This window comes from Cheilinus undulatus, linkage group 17, assembly GCF_018320785.1.
Source record: "Cheilinus undulatus linkage group 17, ASM1832078v1, whole genome shotgun sequence".
In the NCBI taxonomy this organism is placed as follows: domain Eukaryota; kingdom Metazoa; phylum Chordata; class Actinopteri; order Labriformes; family Labridae; genus Cheilinus; species Cheilinus undulatus.
In genome coordinates this window covers 17,219,438-17,230,003 of record NC_054881.1, presented here as the reverse complement: position 1 = coordinate 17,230,003, position 10,566 = coordinate 17,219,438, and positions in this window count along the sequence as shown.

Below are 10,566 nucleotides of genomic sequence, written 5' to 3'. Positions count from 1 at the left end.
AAATGGCACAGCTGGATGTTTAGATTCCAGGCATCTAATCCTGCCTGCATATTGTTGCATTGATGAAAAACATTACAAGAAATAAATTGAATCAAATGATAGTGAACGACAGAAGTTTAATACATGTTGGGACACTTTAACCCCTTAAACATGGGCTTGTAGGAATGTGTTGTGACTCTTTAGTCATTGTTCTCTATGCTGGTGAAAAAACTCCCAACTTGTTGTTCTACTGCATGTTTTACTTTACTGAATAGGCAAGTGTCATCAGCATAAGGTCGTAGCTGTGATTCAGTTGTCAGTTATTTTTGTAATTTAGGGTTGGGTTATATATTTCTTGGAGGCAGTCGAAGTCCATCAGGAGATAATAAAGTTTACCAGTAACTCTAGGTTTGTTTTTTGGGGGATTTGTTATTTCGTTTGAGGTGATGTTGATGGTTTGCACCAATAACTGCTGAAGACCATAGGCGGCCTTTTTGGGATGTTCTGTTAAATGTTTGCAAATGTGTTTCTTCTTCTTCTTTGATTTAATTTAGTATTTGTTTCAACAAACCTTCTACCTGAATTTTTCGGTTGTTGTTTTGGGGGATTTGTTATTTCGTTTGAAGTGATGTTGATGGTTTGCACCAATAACTGCTGAAGACCATAGGCGGCCTTTTTGGGATGTTCTGTTAAATGTTTGCAAATGTGTTTCTTCTTCTTCTTTGATTTAATTTATTATTTGTTTCAACAAACCTTCTACCTGAATTTTTCGGTTGTTGTTTTGGTGTGTTTGTATACGGGTTAGGTCTGTTTTAAGGTATTGTTAAGAGTTTTTATTAGTTATCCTGTGAGGTGTGGTCTTTATCGTGTCCCATAAATGGTAATGTCTCTTTCAAGGTGGCTTTAACTCTATGTGTATGTTTGTTTCCCCTTATAATGTGAATTTGTGAATTTGTCTTTCTTCATTATCTGACTTATAAAAGGTGAAATGGGCAGGATCTGGCTAATAACATGACTACCATATGCTTCAAGAGTTTGATGACTATCAGAGTGCTATCAGAGTTCTTCCATTTTTCTAGGTTCTCTTCAAGCAGCCTTTTTTTATAGCAGGACTCAGTGGTGAAACTTTCCTTTTACTGTAACAGACTTCACAGGTAATTGTAAGAGTAGTGTCTTCGACTTTGTACAGCTCAAGCCAGGAGCTCAAGCAGTCAGAGTGGCACTGGTGTTGCTATGCAGCGAAAAGTTGGTGACAATCAGCCACCTCATTACCAGAGTAAAGCAGGACCAGGAGGGAGGTTGGCAATATAGATAGACCAGAGAATTTCTTTTGTTGAATGAGGTTGATAAGGGTGGCTTCTGAAGTCTACCCTTTATTCTACTGGTGTAACAATCATAAAACCTTAGTTACTGAGGCGTCATCAGGCTACAGTTTTATGTTTCAGTATAAAACAGCATTTTTGTTTTATTATACTTTAAACTAGGTGCTTTCATATGGTACAAACCCATCTCTTCAGCTGTAAATTAGAGGTTATGTATTCCGCCATAGCTTCAGTACCATCTTACAGAGGGAAATCAGTTTACTCATATAAGAATGTCTAACTCTGCTACTCAAGGTGGTGACATGCCAGATAGTAACTATTAAACCTACTATTTGACCTAGCAAGGGTTTAACTTGTCATAAACAAATGGAGAAATTAAGGAAAACGTTATATTTCCATATATTCTGTGCATATTCTAAGTCTCACTTTTAAAACAAATGTGATGCATGTTATACCTATAATTTGTGGTGCTAAATACTTGAAACGCCAGATAGACTGTTTCACAAATCCATGACATGGGGATATGTTTCGCATCTATCTGGGTCACACCTCACTGATGGTGTTTTGGATGGTCAGAAACTTTCAAAAAGTAAAATCAGAGGGTGATTGGACGATATTCATATTCTTTATGGGCCATGCAGAGCAACAACACACATGAAGTAGTAGGAATGCACTGCTCCAGGGAGTACACTACATAAATGCAAGCTCAAAAGCTGCCATTATCACTGTTGACTATCAGTGGAGCAAGTCAGTAAATTAAAATCTAGTTAAAGCTGGTTGGGAGGAAGCAAAAACATCTTTACCACCAAGAAAAGCTTATATTGCGTTTTTGCTCTTTTTGAATAAATAAATGTCCAATTCTGAAATAGCTAGATCTAATGCTACATCCATGTGAATCTCTTTACTGCCTGCCATTGTTTACACGCTAGTAGTTGCTTCATCTAAAGCATGCCTCTCTACCTGTGTCTACCAACTCCTTTTCCTCAAATGATGATTATTAATCTGGCCATTCTCTGACTGGGTCAGTATGATAGACCTGCCTGACAACGGGCACAGAAACTGGCCAGTCAATCAGCTTTGCAAGGTTAAAATATGCCTGTAAGGACAATGTGATATCTGCTGTTTATCTTGCTTGATTTCTCTTCAGAGCCTGGCATGTAAACTGGAGCATGTACAAAACACCTAGTTCAGTTGGTGTCCAATTGAGGGGTAAAAATGCAAGAGTAAATTGATTTCATGCCATATTACCTTGATTGATATGGGAGTTAGACTGTATGACTATTTCTAATTGTATGTAAATGTACTGAGATTTGTCAGAAGATCATATTTGAGCGCTCATGTAGGGTTTGGTGGGCCAACATGTTTTTTAAAAGCACACTGAGGCCTTAAAACTCAAGTGTCCTTTAGCAGCATTGGTGGGCACCATAATGACTTGGTTCGGTTTAGGAGAAATGTTGGGGTATGGTTTTAAAGAGTACCCAACATAAATATATACTTCTACTTGACCAGGCTGAGGTATTCAACAAGTGAGAACAGGTTATCTGTCTAGGTGGGAATGGTTATTTTCAAAGTGGTAGTACTGGCAAATTTTTATAAAAACTTGCTTTGCTATAACCGAGAAAAAAGGCAGAATGTCTGCTTTGGTTCCCTGATATCCAGCATCCAACTTGACCCTGCGCTACACCTGCCTCTTCTCCTTTCACTTACTCTTTTTGAGAAGAGACAATGCAAGGCCAAGAGAGGGGGAAAGGAAAAATAGAGAGAAAATGGCAAAGTAGAAAAGAGGACTAAGAGTGTCCTCGTCCTTAAGAGAAGAGTGAGAACAAAAGCATGGAGCTGAGCGCAGACCGTACTGAAGAGGACAAAAATCTTTGGTTTCTTTGGTTTCATCAACACGATTAAAAGGACAAATGGAAAGTCAGTGAGGTAGCCTCTCTGGTTCTCACTATTGAAATAGAAAGTTTTTTTTTCTTTTTACATACACACAAAGTCAGTCTTAGAAGCAGCTAGCTTTAAGGGACTCCTCAGTTTTCCTTCCTAACGAGTAAAACAAGTCACTGTGTTTGCATCCACGCAGTCATGGACTCACAGCTGGAGGTTTACTGTAACGGTAGTGTGTTAGCATCACCTCCTATGTTTAATAGCCAGGATAAGCTCTTTCTGAAAAAGTTGGACACAATGTTGGACTTTATTTTGTTCCTGTTTAGCTCATAGTTGTAGATTATTTTCAAGATGACTGACAAAAAGCTTTCACTGTGGTCACAATTTCTTCGATTACATTTGGATAACAAAGTCATAAAAAGGTGTTTTTTCTCTGATCGCAACAGCATCCTTATGCCATCTTGGCCGCCATGAACAGTTCTTTGTAAAGGGCGCAAAGATGATAAATAGTGTTTTCACATCAGGCACAATTGTTTGGTAATTCCTGAACAAGATTTCCTTCTGCTGGTCTGCTCTCACATTAGCAGCAACACATGCTTGTAGTTAGTCTGCAAACACGCCAAGAAGAAGGAAGTAGAGACAATCATGGCAACCACTTGGGTCAAAATTTGTTTTTGCTCTGTGCCGACAATGGAGTTAGTCCAGCAGGCCACTGTGAATGTTTTTAATATATTTAAGACGCCATCAATGACCCTTTACTTTCTTCCATGTCCACTGTGTGGTTCAGAGGATGAAATGTGCCCATGCTGCAAAGATATTACTGTTTTTGAAGAGACGAGACATTTAGAAATGTCTTAATGTTACTACTGTACGCAGGCACAACTGCATTAACGTGTTTTAGTACATATGAATCAGGCCAAGACTACCTCATCAAGCAAAGCAGACTCTGGAGTCAAATGTACCCAGATCCAGGCCAGGGTCCCTAATGTGAAACCACCCTTAAAATTAAGTTGGTAAAATGCAAAAGTTATTTGGTTGCACTTTACTTAAAATAATCCATATGCCTCTGATGTGCACTTGTTTTCAAACCTTGTATTAAACAAAAAAAAAAAAAGCCAACAGCTCAAATATCTGACCTGATCAAGAGTGAAACAAAGATTAGCTAGGCCAAAGCATTATGACAAACCTAAATATGCTGTTAGTGCAAAATAAAACACATCTAGGAAATGGAAACTGTAAAATAATACGAAGTAAGTTTGGTTTGCTTGCCGTGATTGTGATGTTAGTGTCTGATATTTTCAAGCTGGTGTTGTCTAGTGTTGTGACCTCAAAACACAAGTCTTCAGCATGACAAAAATGACATTTTACTGACCATAGGTGTATTCTAACAAGTAGTTTTGATAGTACGCAACTTTGTAAACCATTTGTTTGAATTATGGACTTCAGAATGCATCAGATAATCTTGACCTGACCATGTGTAAAATGTTTATCATTTTAATAAATTTAGGTAAAACAAGAGCTTAACCAGGCTGTGAGCTGCGTGGATGTAAACACACCGTTTATTGGCCTCTCAAGGATTCCAGTTATCTTTGGTGAGTCAATTTAAATCAACGTGTGGCCCTTACTTCACCTGGTCAAGTGTCACTACAACATCAGTCTGAAATTCATTGCTTGTTCAACAATGGCCAGTGGGATGCAAAGAAATTAAAGATAAATCAAACAATAAATTAGCAATAAAAATCACAAAGAAGAAAAAAAAATCAGATGCAGTGCTCATCATTTGGTCAGCTTTTTTGTCACACAGAGATTGTTTCCATTTATGAAAAAGAAAAATCGTTACCAGGACAAAACTAGATTGGCTAGAGTGAGAGCAAGTGTTTGACATTCAGAGGTACTAAAAGTCTAATCCGACATTCCTACTTTGTTCTGTCATTAAATCTAAACATTCATAAAAACTTTTCATTTGCTTTTTAAAGTAAAGCTAACTAAGAATAAATTAACAGGCCTGGCGTAAGCACTGCATCTTTGATGCAACTAACATTCTTAAATACTCATAAATATTCATCAAAAACAATTACATCTAATTAAATAACATTAAATTATTATTAAGTACAAAACTAGTGTGTTCTAAAACACCTCATAAATAAATACAGCATTGAACAAAAGAAAAGGGAACAAACAATGTAAACTTTGGCAAAGCTAATCATCATCAAGGGTCAAAGGGTTCAGAGGGAGATTTGGCAACAAAATTTGTTCGCTTAAATTAATTCACAAATTAAAAGAAAACATAAATCACATTAAATAAAAAATCACATATTGCAAAAACCTAAGAAGGAACACAGTAGTAATAATAAAACACAGAAGTATTGGCAAATAATTTGTAAGTACTTGAAAACAAACAAGCAATGAAAACCTCTTTGGGACAGTTTTTTTTTTTTGGTTTTGTACCCATTTTTCTTTTTGGGTTTGGCAGGTTTAGCCTGTGTTACATCCAGACAGAACTGCAAGTGGGAATGGAAAATGGCCGCCACCCCCCTGAGCCATAAGCCGCGCCCCTCCATTGGGCACGGCAAGCAGGATGGGAGGGTCAGGTGGGCGGAGGATTTCTTTGGACTAGAAGCTTTACATACAGAAAAGAGAGAGAAAACTCAGGATAAAGCTATTTGACCGATATTTAGCAGTTTCTCTCAGCAGGTGTAGCTTTTTGGTTTGGTTTCATTTATTGTTGTTGTATAAATGGAGCAGCAGCGTGGGTCCTCCCCCCTAAAAGAACTAGCCAACATGGCTATGTTAGCTAAGGACGGTTTGTTGACTCTTTGATGGCTACTCCTCCAGCAAGGCAATAAATGTAATGAAGGATGGGTATTTCCAAATTTTACTCTTCAACTAAAACAAACAGGTTTTTGTTAACCAAAACTTGAGTACAGTTTGACTAGTCCTTTGTCTGGTACAATGTATTCAAAATGTAGAAATTCGATTATTAAGCTTTTGCTTTTCCCCTTTTCAAATTACAGTAAAAAGATAGTGTTTCCCTAAAATTTTAAGATGTAGTCTTTTTGGGGGGTCTCCCAGAGGTAAGCCAAATCCACAGCACTCACTTTCTGTACAGCCGTAGGTACAGAAGGCCATTCAACTTCTGTTTTAAGCCACAAACACAACCAAAAGCTGGTATGGCAAGTCTTTATCGAGATTGCCTCTTTTCTCGTCTTGTATCTTGTTCCAAAACAGGGCATGTGAAGGTAAAGAATTAGGATTTCCATATAGGAAAGACAACTTTTTAAAATCAAGATAGGCATAGAAAGTGCATATTTTATACCAGAGTTAGAATTAGAGTAATCTATTTCAGTTTGCTTTGGATATATCTCAACAATAAAAATGAGGACATCTGTCTACTGTCTACACTACCAACATCTTGTAGGTTTTAGTTGAAGGGTCCAAACTTGGAGTTGGTGAGTTTATAAACACAGTGAGTGATGTTAAAGGAAAACTGATTTAAAGGGGTATGGCTAAAAGAAAAAGTGTCAGTGTGCTACTGTTTGTACAGCAAAAAATCTTTGGTATGCACTGTACGTTTCACATAGCATTTCTTTGTCACTATCTCCGCAGTAGGACGTGTGCCAAACAACAGACAGTTGAACAAGTCTGAACGCCAAAGATGAGTGGAAGCAGGAATGGAAAATGGATGCTTTAAGTATTTTAGATGCTAATGCACAAAGCTGAATTAAAAAAAAACTGTCCCTGTGCTGTTGTCTGGCAGCTTTTGTTTCTACTGATGGAGATTGCTGGAGGTAGACTTTGTCCTATGGAGAATGTCGTGACTTATGGTTTGGAAAAATAACAACAGCTATAACATAACAGAGGCTTTCTGATCATGATAACTTTGTGGTAAAGTTTGTGTTGGTGTTACTGTGATGGCCGCCATGCTGGAGGAATGCCAAAATAAAATCCTGTATGAAAACACAGTCATCAGAGGAAAATTAAACTAGATTTTCCTTAGCTTACAAGCTTAACACAGGCTTTCCTGATGAGTATCACGGTTTGGTTTGTTACCTTTAATAAAGGTGGAAGGATGAAGGAAACGTTACCAACTTGAAAATTAAAATTTGATTCACCAAAATGCTAACATAGAAAGCTTTGCTAGCAACAACTCATGAGTAAGTGTGGATTTTCTTTATGGGGGGAGGAGAACTGCTACTGGAGTTAACGGTGAATCTTTGGTTTGTTAGCTGATGAGGTTTCTGTTGTTCTTTTAACCATTTTTTACTTTGAAAAACTGCATAGGCACACGTTAAAGACACTCTTCAACCGTGAGAGACACATGTTCTGCCTTTTTTTGGGGCGGGGGTCGGAGGGAAGAAAATGGGTGACGGCATCCTCCGTTGGTTGCTTCCCTCCTTCCCCCTGTGGATTAACCCTTTTCAGTCCCAAACTTGCTTCCCCTTAAAGATGGCCTGATACAACATCAGGCAGAACAAAGCTACTTCTTCGCCCTTCTCGATGTCATCCTTCGTTTTCGTCCTCCCTCCATTTCTCCGCCGATGACGTTATCCTCTATCCTCGACATCGTCACCACTCTTTTTTTGTTTTTGTTTTTTTTTTTTCTTTTTTTGGTAATAATTCTCTTCCATCTTCAGTAAGTTTTTCTTCTGTTTGTTGGAACAGTTAGGTGCAGAAAAAGGTTTTCTTTGGTTTCGATTTGTCAATAAATAGAAAAAGTCTCAAGTGTCCATTTTTTATCTTTCTTAAAGCCTTTGGCTTGCTTCTAACCAGGCTGGGAATCAGCCTGGGGTTTCTAAGGAGCAGGGGCTGCTGACTGACGCCTTTCCTTTGGTTTGGTTTCTTTTTTGGTTCAATAGCTTGAGTGAGAGATGATTGATGAGGTGATCGTGGATGATGAAGCCCATTAAGACAGTGTCGGAGGTGGTGACGGTTGAGGTTTCTGTAGTATTTACATCAGGCTGTACAGTGTGACAGTGTGGACTTAAACCAACAAGTGTAGAGGGAATTGACCCTTTGTTTGGCTCTCTGACTGGTCTGCTGAACTACCAATCAGAAAGCCCCTCTCTAATAGCAATGGTTGCTTGGGCTACTTTCAATTAGACAAACTCTCCTCTGGGCCAAGTCTTTTCATTGGGTCATGGTGAAACTTGGACCTTAATTTGGTTACTTCAGAATGGCTAAAAGGTGTGCTTGGCTGTCAAGAGCATCTCAACTTGTTAATTAGGAGTAGTGTTCATCCTATTTCCTAAGCCGGAGGTAAATTAGGCTAAGAGAAATGCTTTCTTTGGATTCGACTCTGATATCCAACCCTTCCACAATCTCAAGAATGCTCACATATGCCCGAAAGTAAGGGAAAACATTTTTAATATAATAATATGTGATGTTCTGTTCCTGTTAAGATGTTGCAAAGTTTATGAAGCGGTTAGGTAATGTTGGCCAACATCAGTAGTTGGAGATTTCCTGATTCACCCTACTGTATCGTGTTCTTTTACTGTGGCCAACTTTATTGGTGTAAAAAATCAATTTAATGTCAATAAAAGTTAGTCAAATAGTGGGTTATTTTTATGACATTCCAAATAGGAGAAGCCCGGTGACAGGAAATCTTTGTCTAACCTAGTAACAACAACCAACAAGAGTGAGGCTTGACAAAGGGTCGCTTGGTAGCAAAGGATGCTTGATGACATTGTCAAGACAAAGGCTGACAAACAGGCACAGTCCATTTGTCCATCTTCAGCTGTCTCTATCAAGCATCAACTCCTCTAAAGCAACTTTTAAGTGGTAGGTTTGTCTTTGTCTGAATATCCAGTCTGACACTCATGATTTGTTTGCAGCGTTAATCCCTGTCTTATTGTTTTCCAGCCTGCTGACCCTCTGGAAAGGACGGACCTGCCAGGCATCGTCTTTAGATTGTCCTCTTTAACTATTACAAAGGCCCTGATTCGCCCGGACAGTTCGTCCTCTGAGGGTTCAGACAGTTCTGCTGTTGTGTCTGTCACTTAAAGTGTTTGGTAAGATTTGGTGGTTTTTGGGTTTCTTTCATGGCAGCAAGGTATTCCAGAAAGCATCTCAGTGCTACAGTTGGATTTACACCAGAAAGGTAGAATATGGTTTTGTGAGGCGTTACTAAAAACTCTTCACAGTCTTAAATTTGCATCCAAATACTAGATATGGACACTGCAAGGTTTGGATTATCTTCAAAGATGTTGCTTTGGTAGGGGATGGAATTAGGTCTGGAAAATTCTGCCTACAAGGATAGATTGTCCAAAGAGTTTGTGCCTTCTTACCCCATAATATAATCTACTGGACCAAGTCCTGAATGGGGCAGATGTGGCGTTTGGAACAGGTGTTTACACTGTTGTCTTTAATTGTTGCTGAATGGACATACTGTGTTGTCGGCCTTTTGTTTTTTGTGCTTTCTGCACCAGTTTCACAACTATATTTAGTTTGATACCAATTTACAAAGGGAGAAGTAAAAGATAACAAATTTTGGTTGTATAAATACAGTGTATCTCAAAAATGAGGCCAATTTCACCAATTATTTTTCCAGCGCCAGTTTCCCTGCTGTTAACTTCTCCAACTGAAAACGAAGGTTGTGCCAATGCTAAGATGCTAAATGGAAGCTGCTGCCTTGAGGTATGAGTTGAGATGGTAACACAAACAATGGATGGGTGAAACTGGGGTAAACTTGGAGCTTAGCTTTGGTTTTGCTGAAAATGTTTGTGTAATGGAGGGTATCATTCAGGAAATGACTCATGAAAGATGAGCGTGTGTGTTTCTGCAAAGCAGATGCAGTGTTTTCAACAAAGTGTGTGTATTCAATCTTACTTTAAAGTGTGTTTCAACAGTTGCCGAGCAGAATTCAACCACCGTTTAGAAAAAATGGTATCCTGAGTTTTTCTAAGATGTGAAGACCACTCGGCTTGGCAGAGAGCCCCGGTTCTATTGCAAAGAAAATGTGCTTCAAGATTGTGCTCACATATGTTGTGTAGACCATTTATCATACACTCAGACGCCACCTTGGTATGCTGGGAAAGCTTGTAGCTCTAAATGTTGGCTCAAATCATGAAGAAAGCTGCATGTGCCTTTTTGTATGTTTGTTATTTGTGTGTTGTGCTTGCATATTTTGTCAACTTTTAAAATCCTCACTGCATTTTTAAGAGTCAAATTTTTGCATCTGACATAAATTGTATGATTCTGGAAAATAATTGGTTGTTCCAAAAGATGTCAACATTAATCCTCAAACTGTACCATATATCTGCAACTCTAAGTACAGATTTCCATTTTACATTGAATTTGAAAGATTTTGGAACCCATATCTCCAATTTTGTCCATTTTTGTGAGTTCAAATCAGAAGCTGTGCAGCCAAATTAAAACTATAAAGCCA